The sequence below is a fragment of the Pelodiscus sinensis genome, chromosome 1 (genome assembly GCF_052426305.1).
Source record: "Pelodiscus sinensis isolate ZL-2025 chromosome 1, ASM5242630v1, whole genome shotgun sequence".
NCBI lineage: Eukaryota > Metazoa > Chordata > Testudines > Trionychidae > Pelodiscus > Pelodiscus sinensis.
In genome coordinates this window covers 23,189,542-23,204,164 of record NC_143052.1, presented here as the reverse complement: position 1 = coordinate 23,204,164, position 14,623 = coordinate 23,189,542, and positions in this window count along the sequence as shown.

Here is a 14,623-nt window from a genome sequence, read left to right as displayed (position 1 = left end):
GATAATCTGGTGATGCGTAAAGATCAGGAGTGAAATCCTATACCCATTAAAGGCAATGGCAAAACTCCCTTTCAATTCATTGAGACAAGGATTTCACTCCAGGGGTATGTCTAGACTACAGGCGTTTGTCGACAGAAGTTTTGTCGACAGCTACTGTCGACAAAGCTTCTGTCGAAAAAGAGCGTCTAGACTATATCCAGTTCTGTCGACAAAGCAAGCTGCTTTGTTGACATGACAGTGTAGACACAAAGGGCAGTGTAGATGCAAAAACGCCTTCTGTCGACAGAACTCTATCGACAGAAGGCGTTATTCCTCGTAGAATGAGGTTTACAGCCATCGACAAAACTGCTGAGTTCTGTCAATGTTATGTTGACAGAACTTAGCAACAGTGTAGACGCAGGTATAGTTTTGTCGACAAAAGTCCACTTTTGTTGACAAAACCCTGTAGTCTAGATACACCCCAGGTGTCTATAATAATACTGGATAGATCTGTGAGTCTAAATGGGAATTCTGCACATGGAAGACTCACAGAAATCTTTTCCCTTTACTCTTATAACCCTTGTCATAGGTTGTACCTCTAGAGGTCCCCCAAAAGGGGGGCACCTTTCATTCCAGATGCTCATTTTTTGCCATAGGTGTCAATGTCTCATTGATTTGGAGTGTGGGTGTTGGTCCTCTAACTGTAAATCTTAGGGAGGGAGCTCTTTCTCTCTTCTGGGTGGGACCACAGTCCATAACAAAGGAAAAGGCAAACAAAATAAACCTGCAACCCACAAGACAGTATGGGCTCACCCAGCTGTTCCTGGAAAAGTAGAAGGTAAATAGTCTTTGAAGGGAGCTAGTCAGGGCTCAGGCTACAGCAAAGGGGGACAGCCTCAGAGCCCAGCCCCCATCTCGAATCTCAGCATTTACACTGCGATGTTCATTCTCGTAGTTTGAGCCCCGTAAGCCTGAGTCAGCCGATACAAGCTCCAAAGTGTTGCAGATGCTTCTTTGCAGTGTAGCTGTACCCTGGGCTCTAATGAAAAGCAAAGCAAAGAGGGTCCTTATACTTCTTCCAAGGGCCCAAGCAGAAGGGGCTGTGCATCAGCTTTCTGAATAACCAGTCCCTTCTCTGCAGGGCTAGAGAGCTCTGTCCTTTAGCTCTGCAGCTTTCTGAGTCATGCATTACCCTGTGCTTGGATCCCTTCTTTTAAGGGGCCATCCCCATCCAGGTACAGCTGATTGTGCCCAAAGGACTTGTTTAACCCTGACAGGGGTAGGAGTCAAGGGCAGAGTTTCAGGAGGGTAGGGAGAGCAGCAACCATGCACTCTGGGATGTGGCTTGCTTTTCATCCCATTCCCCGGGACTGTCAGTGAGTGAAGGGAAGTACTTGCATTCTATGCACGCTTCTCACACCTGGCTGGTGAGCTCCCTTCACGGACTGGTGAGCTCCCTTCACCAGCCAGATGTGAGAGGATACACAGAATGCAAGCACTTTCCCCTCACTCTCTGATAGTTCAGGGAATGGGATGAAAAGCAAGCCGCATCCCGGAGCACACGGCTGCTGCCCCTCCTACCCTCCTGAAACTCCACCCTTGGTGGGAACCTGTCCCACCACATACCTGCCCTTTAAGATGGATCTCAGAATTCCTCTGTGTTTCACTCCAGCATGGTATTGTACCCTAACACTATAGGGATTAATTAAAAAAAAACAAGTAGTCTGGTAGCACTTCATAGGCTAACAAAACATGTAGATGGTATCATGAGCTTTTGTGGGCACAGCCCACTTCTTCAGATGACCAGATGGAGAACTAAGTACCATAGTATCTTGTGGAAGTTCATTTCCTTCATTGTTTTTAGCCACTAGAGAGGGAAACATGGGCCATAAGACGAAAAAAGTGATTACCTCACAGATGATACCTATGAGGTGCTATGGCACATTTGAATGCTACAGCCTCCTTTTCAGTCATGGAGTAGGGCTTCTCTCTGAAGAACAGCTTCCTAGATACATACAGAATTGGGTGCTCCTCACCATTCACCTCCTGTGATAGAATAGCCACCAGCCATACATCTTAGGTGTCAATCTACATAATGAACTCTTGACAAATCAAGGTTGAAGAGGATTAGTTACTGTCACAACTTTTTTTTCAAGGTTCTAAGGGCTTTTTCACAGTTGGAGCTTCAGTGAAACTTCTTTGGACTACCACCTTGTATTTTGTCCATCAGAGGAGCCACGCTGATGGTGAAACCAAAGACAAATCAGCTATAATAGTCAGCTAGCCCAAGGATACATCTTATTTGATTCTTTGTTTGAGGAAAGGGATGTGCCACCAATGCTTGCATTTTGCTAACTAGCAGCCTAAGTTGGCCTTCACTCATGTTTTAATGTAGCTAAGTAACTTCTTTATCCACTAATTTGCATGTGGCCAGATTGGATGTTGTGACCCATTTCAGTCCAGTAGTAGAGATTGGCTTATTCTTGTTGTAGTTGGTCACCCAATTTGGTATTGAATATAAGAATGTTGTCCAAGTATGCAGCAGCATGCTGAGGATGAGGCATAAAGACCTTGCTAGTTAAATGTTGAAATGTTGCTGCTGTTTATGTTAGCCAGGTCAGACGAAGACAGTCTCTGTTGGATAGGGACAAGTAACCTCTCCTTCAGATCAAATCATATCAACTTCTTAGCCTGGGATTGTCTTCATCCTGCCCTTCTCTGGGTATTTCCCATAGTCACAAGATTTCCCATCAACTGAACTGCTTGGTTAGGCTGTGGGAACAGACTGGAGCCCATGGTTAGGCTGTGGGAACAGACTGGAGCCCAAGACATCCCATACAAATAATGCTAACTGGGATTCAAGTGTGGGTTATGGGGAGCCTTTTGTTCCACTCATTTGAAGAAGTCTGTTTTGCCCACAAATGCTCATCTTTCTCTCTCTCTCTCTCTCTCTTTATATATATATATATATATATATATATATATATATATATATATATATATATATATATATATATATATATATATAAATTTTCTGCAGGGTGACAGAATGATATCATCACATCATCTGTGTCCTCATGCCACCGCCCCCGCCCACCTCTGCCTCCATCCTCAGCCACTTGCTGTGGCCAGCCTCGGCGCATCCAGTTATAGCTCCCCACTTCACACCCCAGGGGGTGCGCTGCCGGGGAGAAGCTGCTGGGGCTGCGTCCCCTTAACCCATCTGAACCCCCACACCCCGGGCTGCACTGGGTCTGCTCCACCATTTGAGCCCGTCCCCTACCCCAGGCTGTGCTGGGTCCCCACCATCATCTGAGCCCAACCCCCCATGTCCCCGGGCCATGCCGGATCTGCTCTGCCATCCATGTCCGACTGCCCCGCCCCAGGCCACCCCGCATCCCCCCTGCTATCGAGCCCAATCTCCCCTCCAGACAACCCTGCATCCCTTCCACCCTCTGAGCCCAAACCCCCAGCCCCCTCATCCCTTCAGCCAAGGCCATGCACTCCCCAGCCTCTTCCTGCACCCTCCCCTTCTCTTGCCTACTCCCCCCTGCACTCCCCAGCCTGCTCCTGACCCCTTCCCTCCCCTCTGGCCAGACACATAGAGGACTACTCATTGTTTTTAAAGTTACAGACTAATATGGCTACCCCTCTGAGACTTTTAAAGTAAGTATGATCCCTCTTTGCGATGTATTGGTGGGGAAAAGAAGTGGATAAACTAACCTAACCTAAACTTCATATCCCTCAACTGAGAAGTGGGGAAACTCATTTACTCTCATTACAATCCTGATCCGGGCAGCACAGAGATTCTTTGACAGTAAATTTCCCATGTTCTGTTGGGATTAGAGGCCCTCTTCAGGTGCAGGAGACCTTACAGGTGCATTGTGCTGGAGCCAATTATGTATAGAAAAGCACTTCAACCCTTTTCTGAGCACTGTGGAAATCTCTTCTACCACAGCCCTCATCACCAGCACAAGGTTATGATCATTTAATGGACTCTCTTGTTCAAAACTTCAGACTCTAGATTAGAACATCTCATATTTCTCCTTCTTGTCTGGCAGAACCTGCGTCTGTGTGTTCTCAGTCAGAGCTAAGCATAATGTCCACCTCTTTATATCTGATATAGAGCCAATAAACTGCATTTATGCATCATGAATTTGGGGCTGAATAGTTCTGGCAATGAATATGGTATTAAAAACAACCAGCATAAAATGTATATTGTATTAATAAATGGCCAACTTCCATGTTATTTCAGAACTCGTGTACACATGCTTCAAGGCACGTGAAAGACTCTCTTTTTAACTGAAATAATAAATTAAACAAAAATCCATTCCGGAAGGCTCAGTTACATTAATGTGTAGTTTTGGTTGCATGCTCAGAAAAATAATTCTATGAACACAATCAAGTGAATACTGTAAATTTGATATACCAAAAGCTCTTCTTTACAGGTGTATTCTATTATCAGGGGCTCAGCTAAGTATGTTCTACTGCATCACTAGGTCACTGAATGTCACAAGTCCAATCAAGAACAACTTGTCAGAAAGCTGAGGGCTAGAGCAGGGGTGGGCAAGATATGGTCTGCGGGCCAGATCCAGCCCACCAAGCTGTTTGATCCAGCCCTGCCATGGCCCTGCCCCCAGGCCAATTGAGTCTCCTCCCCCTGCCAGCTGTTCAAAATGGCTGATGGTTCCCTGTAGGCATTGTACATCCCAGCTGGGCGGGGCGGCAGGGGGGAGAGACCTCGCATGCTCCTCTGCCCCCAGACCAATCAGGGGTATGTGGCAACAGAGGGAATAGCCAGAGGCTAAAAATGGCAGGTGAAGTCTCCTTCCCCCCATGTGGTACCTAGCAGGAACCACCTCTTCCACCTGAGACCATACCCCTTTTCACCTAAAGCGTCATCCCTTCTTGGGCTGGCCCGTGACCACTACCAATACTGGTGAAGTGGCCCCCCTACAAAAATTATTGCCCACCCTTGGGTGTCCATTTGCACCCAACTATGAATTAGTCCAAGAGCCTTTCAAGAAATACTTACGGCAATATTGCACAACAGTGGCTCACAAAGGAGAGCACTTACTCTGACATGTAGTTGCATTGAACTCAAAAGAAATATGCACTTGAACTAAGTACTCACCCACATGAATAAAGGATACACAATTTTGTTATTATTTAGTAAATGGGATCTTTGCCAAACGTTTGTGGAGTATTAAAAGTATTTGAAAATTTTAAAAGTCAAACAACTGTTAGTTTTTCCTTTGGAAATGTATTTGCATATGCACGTGGGAAAAAATATCTTGCTTTACCATTGCCTTGTTATATGATCGCTGGAAACGAAATAAATACTACCCTGTGCTAGGTCACAACAGGCGTTGAATTTTTTATCCTCACTCAATGTTAGAAGGCTCTTGCTGACTGACTATATAAATATACACATGCATGGAAAGAAATAGATCTAAGCAAGGACATCAGGTTCTTTTGTAAATATCTTGCAGATTATTTAACTTGATCTGAGACATTCCATTCACAGATAAGCATTTTAGTTTTCTTCATACTTTAATAATACTTAAGCTTTGTACATTACCACCTTCTCACCAGTGATAGTATTCTGCATTCATTTAGTTTCTTTCATCTGTAAACAGTTTTTAAACTCTCTGTGAGTTTTCATTGTCCCCAACATGGTCAAGGTCATTATCTGAAGAAGTCTCTTGCCCCCAGAGCTTGATTTATGTGATAATGATTCCAGTTGTTGGTTCCCTTCCATATAGTGGGGTGTAGGCTCAAGTGTATTGTAGCACAGTAGCGATGAAACCAATACTGTATCTTCTTCTTAATCTCCTTTCATTCCTTTGAGTTTATAACAAAACAAATGAGTGAATGTATTCCTTGGAAAATCAGGAGGAAACAGGTTTGTTCATGTGAGGAGTGAGGAAGGCTAGTGAGGAGGGCTTTAAACTAGGTTCATTGAGGGGCGGTGACCTAAGCCCTGAGGTAAGTGGGGAAGTGGGATACCGGGAAGAAACACAAGGAGGAAGAAGCAACAAAGGAGGACCTCTGATTTGAATGGAGAAGGTAGGGCGATCAACTAGTTATCTAAGGTATTTGTACACAAATGCAAGAAGGAAACAAACAGGAGGAATTAGAAGCCCTGGCACAATCAAAGAACTATGATTTGATTGGAATAATGGAGGCTTGGTGGGATGACTCACATGACTGGAGCACTGTCATGGAAGGGTATAAACTCTTCAGGAAGAACAAGCAGGGGAGAAAAGGAGGAGGACTTGCACTGTATGTAAGACAGTTGTATGATTGCTCAGAGCTCTAGTATATAGAGGGAGAAAAGGTGTTGAGAGTCTTTGGGTTAAATTTAGAGGCAGGAGCAACAGGGGTGATATTGTGGTTGGTGTCTGCTATAGACCACCAGATCAGGTGGATGGAGTAGGCAAGACTTTCTTTCTTAAGACAACTAGGAGAAGCTTGCAGATCACAGGCCCTGGTTCTCATGGGGGACTTTAATCACCCTGACATCTGTTGGGAGACCAATACAGCAGTACACAGACAATCCAGGAAGTTCTTGGAGAATGTTGGGGATAAATTTGATACCACTGTTGAAGGAAACGACCAGGGGCCATGCACAGCTTGAACTGCTGTTCACAAACAGGGAGGAACTAGTAGGGGAAGTAGATGTGGGTGGCATCCTGGGAAGCAGTGATCATGAGATGGTAGATTTCAGGATCCTGACAAAAGGAAGAAAGAAGAGCAGCAAAATACACACCCTGGACTTCAGAAAAGTAGACTTTGACTCCCTTGGGGTATGTCTACACTACCCTCCTAATTCGAACTAGGAGGGTAATGTAGGCATACCGCACTTGCAAATGAAGCCTGAGATTTGAATTTCCCGGGCTTCATTTGCATAAAGCCGGCCGGCGCCATTTTTAAATGCCGGCAGTTCGAACCGGGTGCCGCGCAGCTACACGTGGCACGGAGTAGCTAGTTTGGATTAGGCTTCCTAATCCGAACTAGCTGTACTCCTCGTGGAACTCCTCGTTAGGAAGCCTAATCCGAACTAGCTACTCCGTGCCGCGTGTAGCCGCGCGGCACGGGGTTCGAACTGCCGGCATTTAAAAATGGCGCCGGCCAGCTTTATGCAAATGAAGCCCGGGAAATTCAAATCCCGGGCTTCATTTGCAAATGCGGTATGCCTACATTACCCTCCTAGTTCGAATTAGGAGGGTAGTGTAGACATACCCTCAGAGAACTGATGGGCAGGATCCCCTGGGATTCTAACATGAAAAGGAAAGGAGCCCAGGAGAGCTGGCAGTATTTTAAGGAAGCCTTATTGAAGGCACAGGAACAAACCATCCCAATGTGCAGTAAGAAAAGCAAATATGGTAGACAACCAGCTTGGCTTACCAGGGAAATCCTTGGTGAGATTTAACACAAAAAGGAAGCTTATAAGAAGTGGAAATTTGGACAGATGACTAGGGAGGAGTATAAATATATTGCTCAAGAATGCAGGGGAGTAATCAGGAAAGCAAAAGCACAATTGGAAGTGCAGCTAGCAAAGGATGTGAAGGGTAACAAGAAAGGTTTCTATGGGCATGTGAGCAGTACAAGGATGATCAGAGAGGGTGTGGGGCCCTTACAGAATGAGGGAGGTAACTTAGTGACAGATGATTTGGGAAAAGCTGAAGTACTCAATGCTTTTTTTGCCTATCTTTACAGACAAGGTCAGCTCCCAGACTACTGCAGTAGGCCAGTGTTTCTCAGCCTTTTTTTTTTAATAAAGTACCCCCTTAAAAAAAGTATAAATACCTCCTTTAAAAAAAAAACTTAAGTACCCTCAGTACCTACAGTTTTCAGACACACAAATTTTTTTCTACCATTGCAACACATTTGTTTAAACAACTTAATTGTAGCCGGGCGGGCGATTACATTTTTAGGTGTAAAAAGTACAAAAATAATAAAGCGCTGTAAAACTTAAAAGAAAAATTCAGTTTTCTCCAAATTTCAGTTGTGTTGATGTACCCCCCCAGACTTCTCTCAAGTACCCAAAGGGTACTTCTACCACTGGTTGAGAAACACTGCACGAAGCAATGCAGTATGGGAAGGAGGTGGGCAGCCCTTGGTGGAGAAAGAACTACTTACGAACTATTTGGAAAAGCTAGACATATACAAATCCTTGGGTCTGGATTTATTACATCCAAGGGTACTGAGGGAGTTGGCAAATGTCATTGCAGAGCCTTTGGCCATTATCTTTGAAAACTCATGGTGATCGGGAGAGGTTCTGGATGATTGGAAAAAGGCAAATGGAGTGCCCATCTTTAAAAAAGAGAAGAAGTACAATCCAGGGAATTAGAGACCAGTCAGCCTTACTTCATGGAGAGGATCCTCAAAGAATTCATTTTGAAGCATTTGGAAGAGGGGAAAGTGAACAGGAATAGTCAACATGGATTCTCCAAAGGTAAGTCATGCCTGAGCAGTCTGATTTGCTTCTATGATAAGGTAACTAGCTCTGTGGACATGGGGAAGATGATAGACGTGATATACCTTGACTTTAGCAAAGCTTTTGATATGAAATCTGTAACCGGGTGGCCTGCTAGGGGGTCTTGGGGCACCCCCAGTTCATGGGTCACTGCCCCGACACTTCCCTGCTCCCGGCTTCTACTTTGCTGTTCCCATGGTCCACTCCCAACAATCCGTCCCTCGCACTCCCACCAATCCCACCGGTCGCTTCATGGCGTCTCCCTCCTTGCTGCACCAGCCGCCCGCATCGGTCGACTCCCCTCTGAGTCCTCTCCTGGCGGCGTCTCAAGCTGGTGCCTTGGCCAGTCCTGCGGAGGAGGCTGAGAGCAGAATCTCCCCTGCTCTCCACTCGCTTCCCCCCCTCCTGCGTCTCCCTCTCCTCTTTTAAACTCCCCGCCCAGCGTTCCTCTGGACCCCGCCCTTCCTGGCCCCCCCCAGCCTCCCGGGTCCTAAAACCCTCCCGTTAGTCCCTGGGCTGGAGTGCGCCTGCGCGCCAGCCGCACCGGCTTCCCCCGACTCGGCTGCCTGCCCCGCCACGCGGCGCCGGCCTCCCGGCACCAGCTGACACTCCGCGCAGGGCGCGGAGCTGAGGATCGCGTGTCCGCAGGTGCGGGGGTGAGTCCGCCCGTCACACCCTCCCATACAATACTTGAAAGCAAGTTAAGGAAGTATGGATTGAATAAATGAACTGTAAGGTGGATAGAAAGCTGGATAGATTGTTGGGCTCAATGGGTAGTGATCAATCACTTGATGTCTGGTTGGTGGTCAGTTTCAAGTGGAGTGCCCCAAAGGTCAGTTCTAGAGCCAGTTTTGTTCAACATCTTTACTAATGACCTGGATGAAGGGATGGATTGCATTCTCAGCAAGTTTGTGGATGACATTAAGATAGGGGGAGAGGTAGGAATGTTGGAGGGTAGGGATAGGTTAGAGAGTTACCTAGACAAATTGGAGGATTGGGCCAAAAGAAATCTGATGAGGTTCAATAAGGACAAGTGCAGAGTCCTGCACTTGGGACGGAAGAATCCCAAGCATTATTACAGGTTGGGGACTGACTGGCTAAGCAGCAATTCAACAGAAAAGGACCTGGGGATTACAATAGATGAGAAGCTGGACATGAGTCAACAGTGTTCCCTTGTAACCAAAAAGGTTAATGGCATCATAGGGTGAATTAGGAGGAGTGTTGCCAGCAGATCTAGAGAAGTGATTATTCCCCTTTATTGGGCACTGGTGAGGCCACTTCTGGAGTATTGCATCCAGTTCTGCTGCCCCCATTATAGAAAGGATGTTTACACATTGGAGAGGGTCCATGGGAGGACAACCAAAATGATTAGAGAGCTGGAACACATGACTTACAAGGAGCGGTTGAGGGATTTGAGCTTATTTAGTCTGCAGAAGAGAAGAGTGAGGGGGGATTTGATAGCAGTCTTCAACTTCCTGTAAGGAGGTTCCAAAGAGGATGGAGAGAGACTGTTCTCAGTAGTGATGGATGGCAGAATAAGGAGCAATAGTCTCAAGTTAGTGGGGGAGATCTAGGTTGGATATTAGGAAAAACTGTTTCACTAGGAGGGTGAAATATTGGAATCGGTTACCTAGGGAGGTGGTGGAATCTCCATTCCTAGAGGTTTTTATGCCCCACCTTGACAAAGCCCTGGCTGGGATGATTTAGTTGGGATTGGTCCTGCTTTGGGCAGGGGGCTGTACCTGATGACTTCCTAAAGTCTCTTCCAGCCTAGAATTCTATGATTTTATGTCTTTAAAATAATGTTTTTAAACAAGAGTTTGGGGGCTAAGGGTAGGTGAGAAATCCAAGAGTATGTGTAGACTACATGGCTCCGTCGACGGAGCCATGTAGATGAGTTTACTAGACATAGGAAAATGAAGCGGCAATTTAAATAATCGCCGCTTCATTTACGTCAAAGTGGCTGCCGCACTATGCCGATCAGCTGTTTGGCGGCACAGCGGGGCAGTCTGGACGTGCCTCATGAAATGAGGTTTACCGGAGCAGTCGACAAAGGCTTCCCTTGTTGACCACGGCGCATCCAGACTGCCCCGCTGTGCCGCAAAACCGCTGATCAGCACAGCACGGAGGCCATTTTGACGTAAATAAAGTGGCGATTATTTAAATCGCCGCTTCATTTTCCTCTGTCTAGTAAACTTATCTACATGGTTCCGTCAATGGAGCCATGTAGTCTAGACATACCCCAAATGACCAGCCCAGCATCAACAGATAGGTTTGTTACGTGCAAGGATCATATGACTTCTCCAACCGGATTCCGCCGTATATTCTTTTTTTTATGTGTCTTGTCTTCAATTCAGTCCTTGTTTGAAAGATCTTGCAGGCAGGCATTGTTGCCATTCTCTATTTGCATTCCAGAAGCCCATGAAAACTCCATTGTGCTCACTGCTTCACAGGCCTGCCTACGGGCCACGGGGGAGTCAAGACGGGGGTGGGGGGGCATTTGACCCTGCAGCTTGTCAATGCAAAGGGACCCGGGGCTCTGGCTGCTGCTGCTGCAGCATCAGTGGCACCCAGAGCCTCGAGCTCTTTAAATTGCTGTTGGAGCGCCATGCTGTATGCTCTGGGCAGCTTTTAATACTGTCTGGGAAGACAGGAGTGCTGTGCAGTGTACTCCAAGCAGCACTGGGGGAGGGTCACGATGGTCTGGGTGGTGCTATAGGCTGGCTGCCCTGGGCCCCTGCATCTACCTGAGGTCCTGCCTCTTCCGGGAGATGGAGGCAGCCTCCCCACCCCTTGCCCAGGGGCTTGCAGAGTCTGTTGGCTCCGCTGGTGCTATGCAAGAGGTGATCTCTGCCTTGAAGACCTTACAAACTAAAGAAATAAGACAAAGCGGGGGAGGGAAAATAGAGCTACAATGAGGTGGAATGGCTTTCCCAAAATCACACAGCAGGTTTGTGGCAACACCAAAAGTAGGTGTTCCAAGTCCTACTCCAGAGCCCTATCAATTAGACCACACTGTACTGCCGATGTATGTGTTCAGCATTCAACACTTATTGTTACAGTGATTTATGTGAGGGCCCAATTCCACAACCCTTACACTGTGTAGTACTCCATCGTTTGAATAATCCCACTGATTTATATAGCAAATTGCCTTGGAAAGTGCCCCCTAAGCAGGAGGTTGGGCTGTTGCGCAGTAACTGCAATACAATTTAGAAAATTCATTAATGCTATCAACAGCCTCTGTCCAAATCCAAATGAATATCTCCCCAAGATTTCTAGACAGATCTAGGTGCTTTGAATGAAAACCCAGCTAATGTACCGGCAATCAGCATAAGTATGTAGGGGCACCAGGCATTAATTCAGCTAGTGTCAGCACAGAAGTGACCTGAGTCAGTGGCAAAAGAAATGCAAGAATATCATTTGTCAGGTAGACTCTTGACTGTCATGGGATAGTCATATGAGTGAGGTATAGTCAATACAACTAAATGTATAACCCCCAGAAGGGATGCCAGTGATGGACTAATCACTAGCTTCTTTGAGACAGTTGTCAAGCAGGTGGCAATTATAACTTCCGTGGGCTATGTGCAATCACCTGATTTAGTCTTGACTGATGGCATGTTTATGTGTGCTTTCTAAAAAGTAATGGGAAATCTTCTACATCTGCTATTTGTTCTGCAGGTGTAAGTGCCCCACTGAACTCCAGTCCCAGCAGGCTGCTTCTGAGAGAAAAAGTCTGACCTAAAATAAGTCCTGCCACCCCAAACCAGAATTTTCCTAGTGTGGTCCAAACAACAGGTGCAAAGTACAGACCAAGCTTCCCTCACATTCCACAGCTCTCCAGCACAATCCTGTTCTGTCCTTCTACCAGGGCAGACACACCAGCCCTATCCACCAGATTGCAACCCAGGAGGAATCCCCACAGTCACTCTGCTGGAAGCATTTCTCACTTCCCCTGCCCTCTCACAGTTTATTTGATGCCAGCCCTTGTCTCCTGGAGATGTCAGCAGGGATAACCCTTCGCTGCTCTCAGGCATCTGTGGTTCTTAGCTACAGCACTGTGGCTTAACTAGTGGGTAAGCTGCCTATGCTGCTGCTCCTTTTGCCGTCAGCCCTACAGCCTTGGGACTGGCATAGGGACACCAGTAAGCAAACCCCTCTTGCTGCTCTCCTACCTTCAATCTTCTTCCAAGAGCCACCTTCTGCTTCCTTCTAGGACTCCTCCAGTCCTCTGGCAGCTCTCACTTGCTCTCCACTGACTCATTAGAGCTCCTTTTCCCACAGGGTCACTTCCTCACTATTTTTATAGCCACAGGGTGCTGTCCCACTCTCTGACTTGGCCAAACTACAGTGACATGCTATGACACTTTTAGAGAGGCATGCAATTCTACACTTACATGCAAGGTGCAGCCTCTCATGTATGGTGTGTGTCAGGTCATGACATGTGAGATGTTTTGTTCTACAAAATGGTATCTTCCACACACTTTCAGCATCTGGACAGAGTCATCCCACAAACACAACCAGGCTTGGGGCATGCAGTGCATACCTGGATGGTATGATACTGCCAAACTGACAGCACTTATTCTGCCATAGGAGAGCTGGACCTACTTCAGTCACAGAGGCCAGCTACCCTATGACATTATACCATCACCAAAATCTTGGATGTTTGTGGAGAAAATAAATAAATAAGGATGTGTTATTTGTAGGAAAGAGAAAAAGCCTGAAGCATGGGTGTGTAAGGCCTGAGACCTGAACCAAAGTAAGCAAGAGCTATTATCGTGCTTTATTGACAAAAGAACTAACTCAGGTGCCTTTGTATCATATCTGATTCTGTGGTCCTTGTGGGGCTCTCGGAGTCCACTGTGTTGGCTACTTGCGCAAAGACAGTATGGGCTCATCTAGACTACGTGGAACAGTGGAAAGAGGATATGCAAATTCAACATGAATTTGCATATCTTCTTCCAATCACATGTTCGAACGTGGAGCTTTCTTTTCTTCCTCAAAAAATGAGGTTTACGCGGCTTTTCGACAAGGGCAGGGGTGCCGAAAAAAGCCGCATCTAAACTACTGTCACTTTCGAAAGCTCCGCGGAACTTGCATATCCTCTTTCGACTGTTCCTCATAGTCTAGATGAGCCCTATGACATGCTGAGGGAGCACATTAACACACATGCAGCTGAACGTCTGTCATCACTGACAGAGCAAGAGACCTGTCATGACACCACACCGGTGTCTCTTGACCTACCATGTTATTTACTCTTCATAATGCACTAGAACTAGGGGGTCACCAAATGAAATTAATAGGCAGCAGTTTTCAAACAAACAAACAAACAAACAAACAAACAAACGGAAACATTTCTTCACACAACACACAGTTAACCTGAGAACTCTTTTCCAGAGACTGCCTCTGGCAAGACTATAACCAGACTATGTAACAATAGCCACGACTATAAGAAGGTTAAAAAAAGAGCTAGATAAATTCATGGAGGGTAAGTCCATCAATGATTATTAGCCACGATGGGCAGGACTGGTGTCCCTACCTTCTGTTTGCCAAAAGCTGGGAATGGGTGCCAAGGGAGGAATCACTTGATGACTACCAGCTCTGTTCATTCCCTCTGGGGTACCTGGCATTGGCTACTGTCAACAAACAATATACCAAATTAGATGGACCTTTGGTTCAACCCAAGTATGGCCATTCTTATGGTTTTTCAAGTCTCTCATCCAAGTGCTTACCAGGCTCATCTGCTACGTAGTTTGGGAGTTATGACTGGAGATTAGCACTCAACATTCTTAGCTCTGCTCCCATGGAAGTTAATGGGAGTTTTACCATGGGCTTGAATGGAAGCAGCATTAGTCATTTTTAAAAATATCATCTTAAAGGCAGATACTTCATTGCAAGTTATTGCTGCTTGACTATACATTTGCAAAATCTCAGAAATAGATCTGGAAATCCCCTGAAGTTAACCAATTATTGTTCAGGAGATGAACAGTCAACAGCAAAAACATTGGGACAGATTATCTACTCTGTTTTTTAATACAATGAAGTAACACTATTTCAGACTTTCCGAAGAACACATTCACAGTCACTTCAAAGGAATGAAGAGCCACCTTGTCTCTTTGACAGTAATAAACTGACAGAAAAATAGGTCAGACATTATCTTTAGAT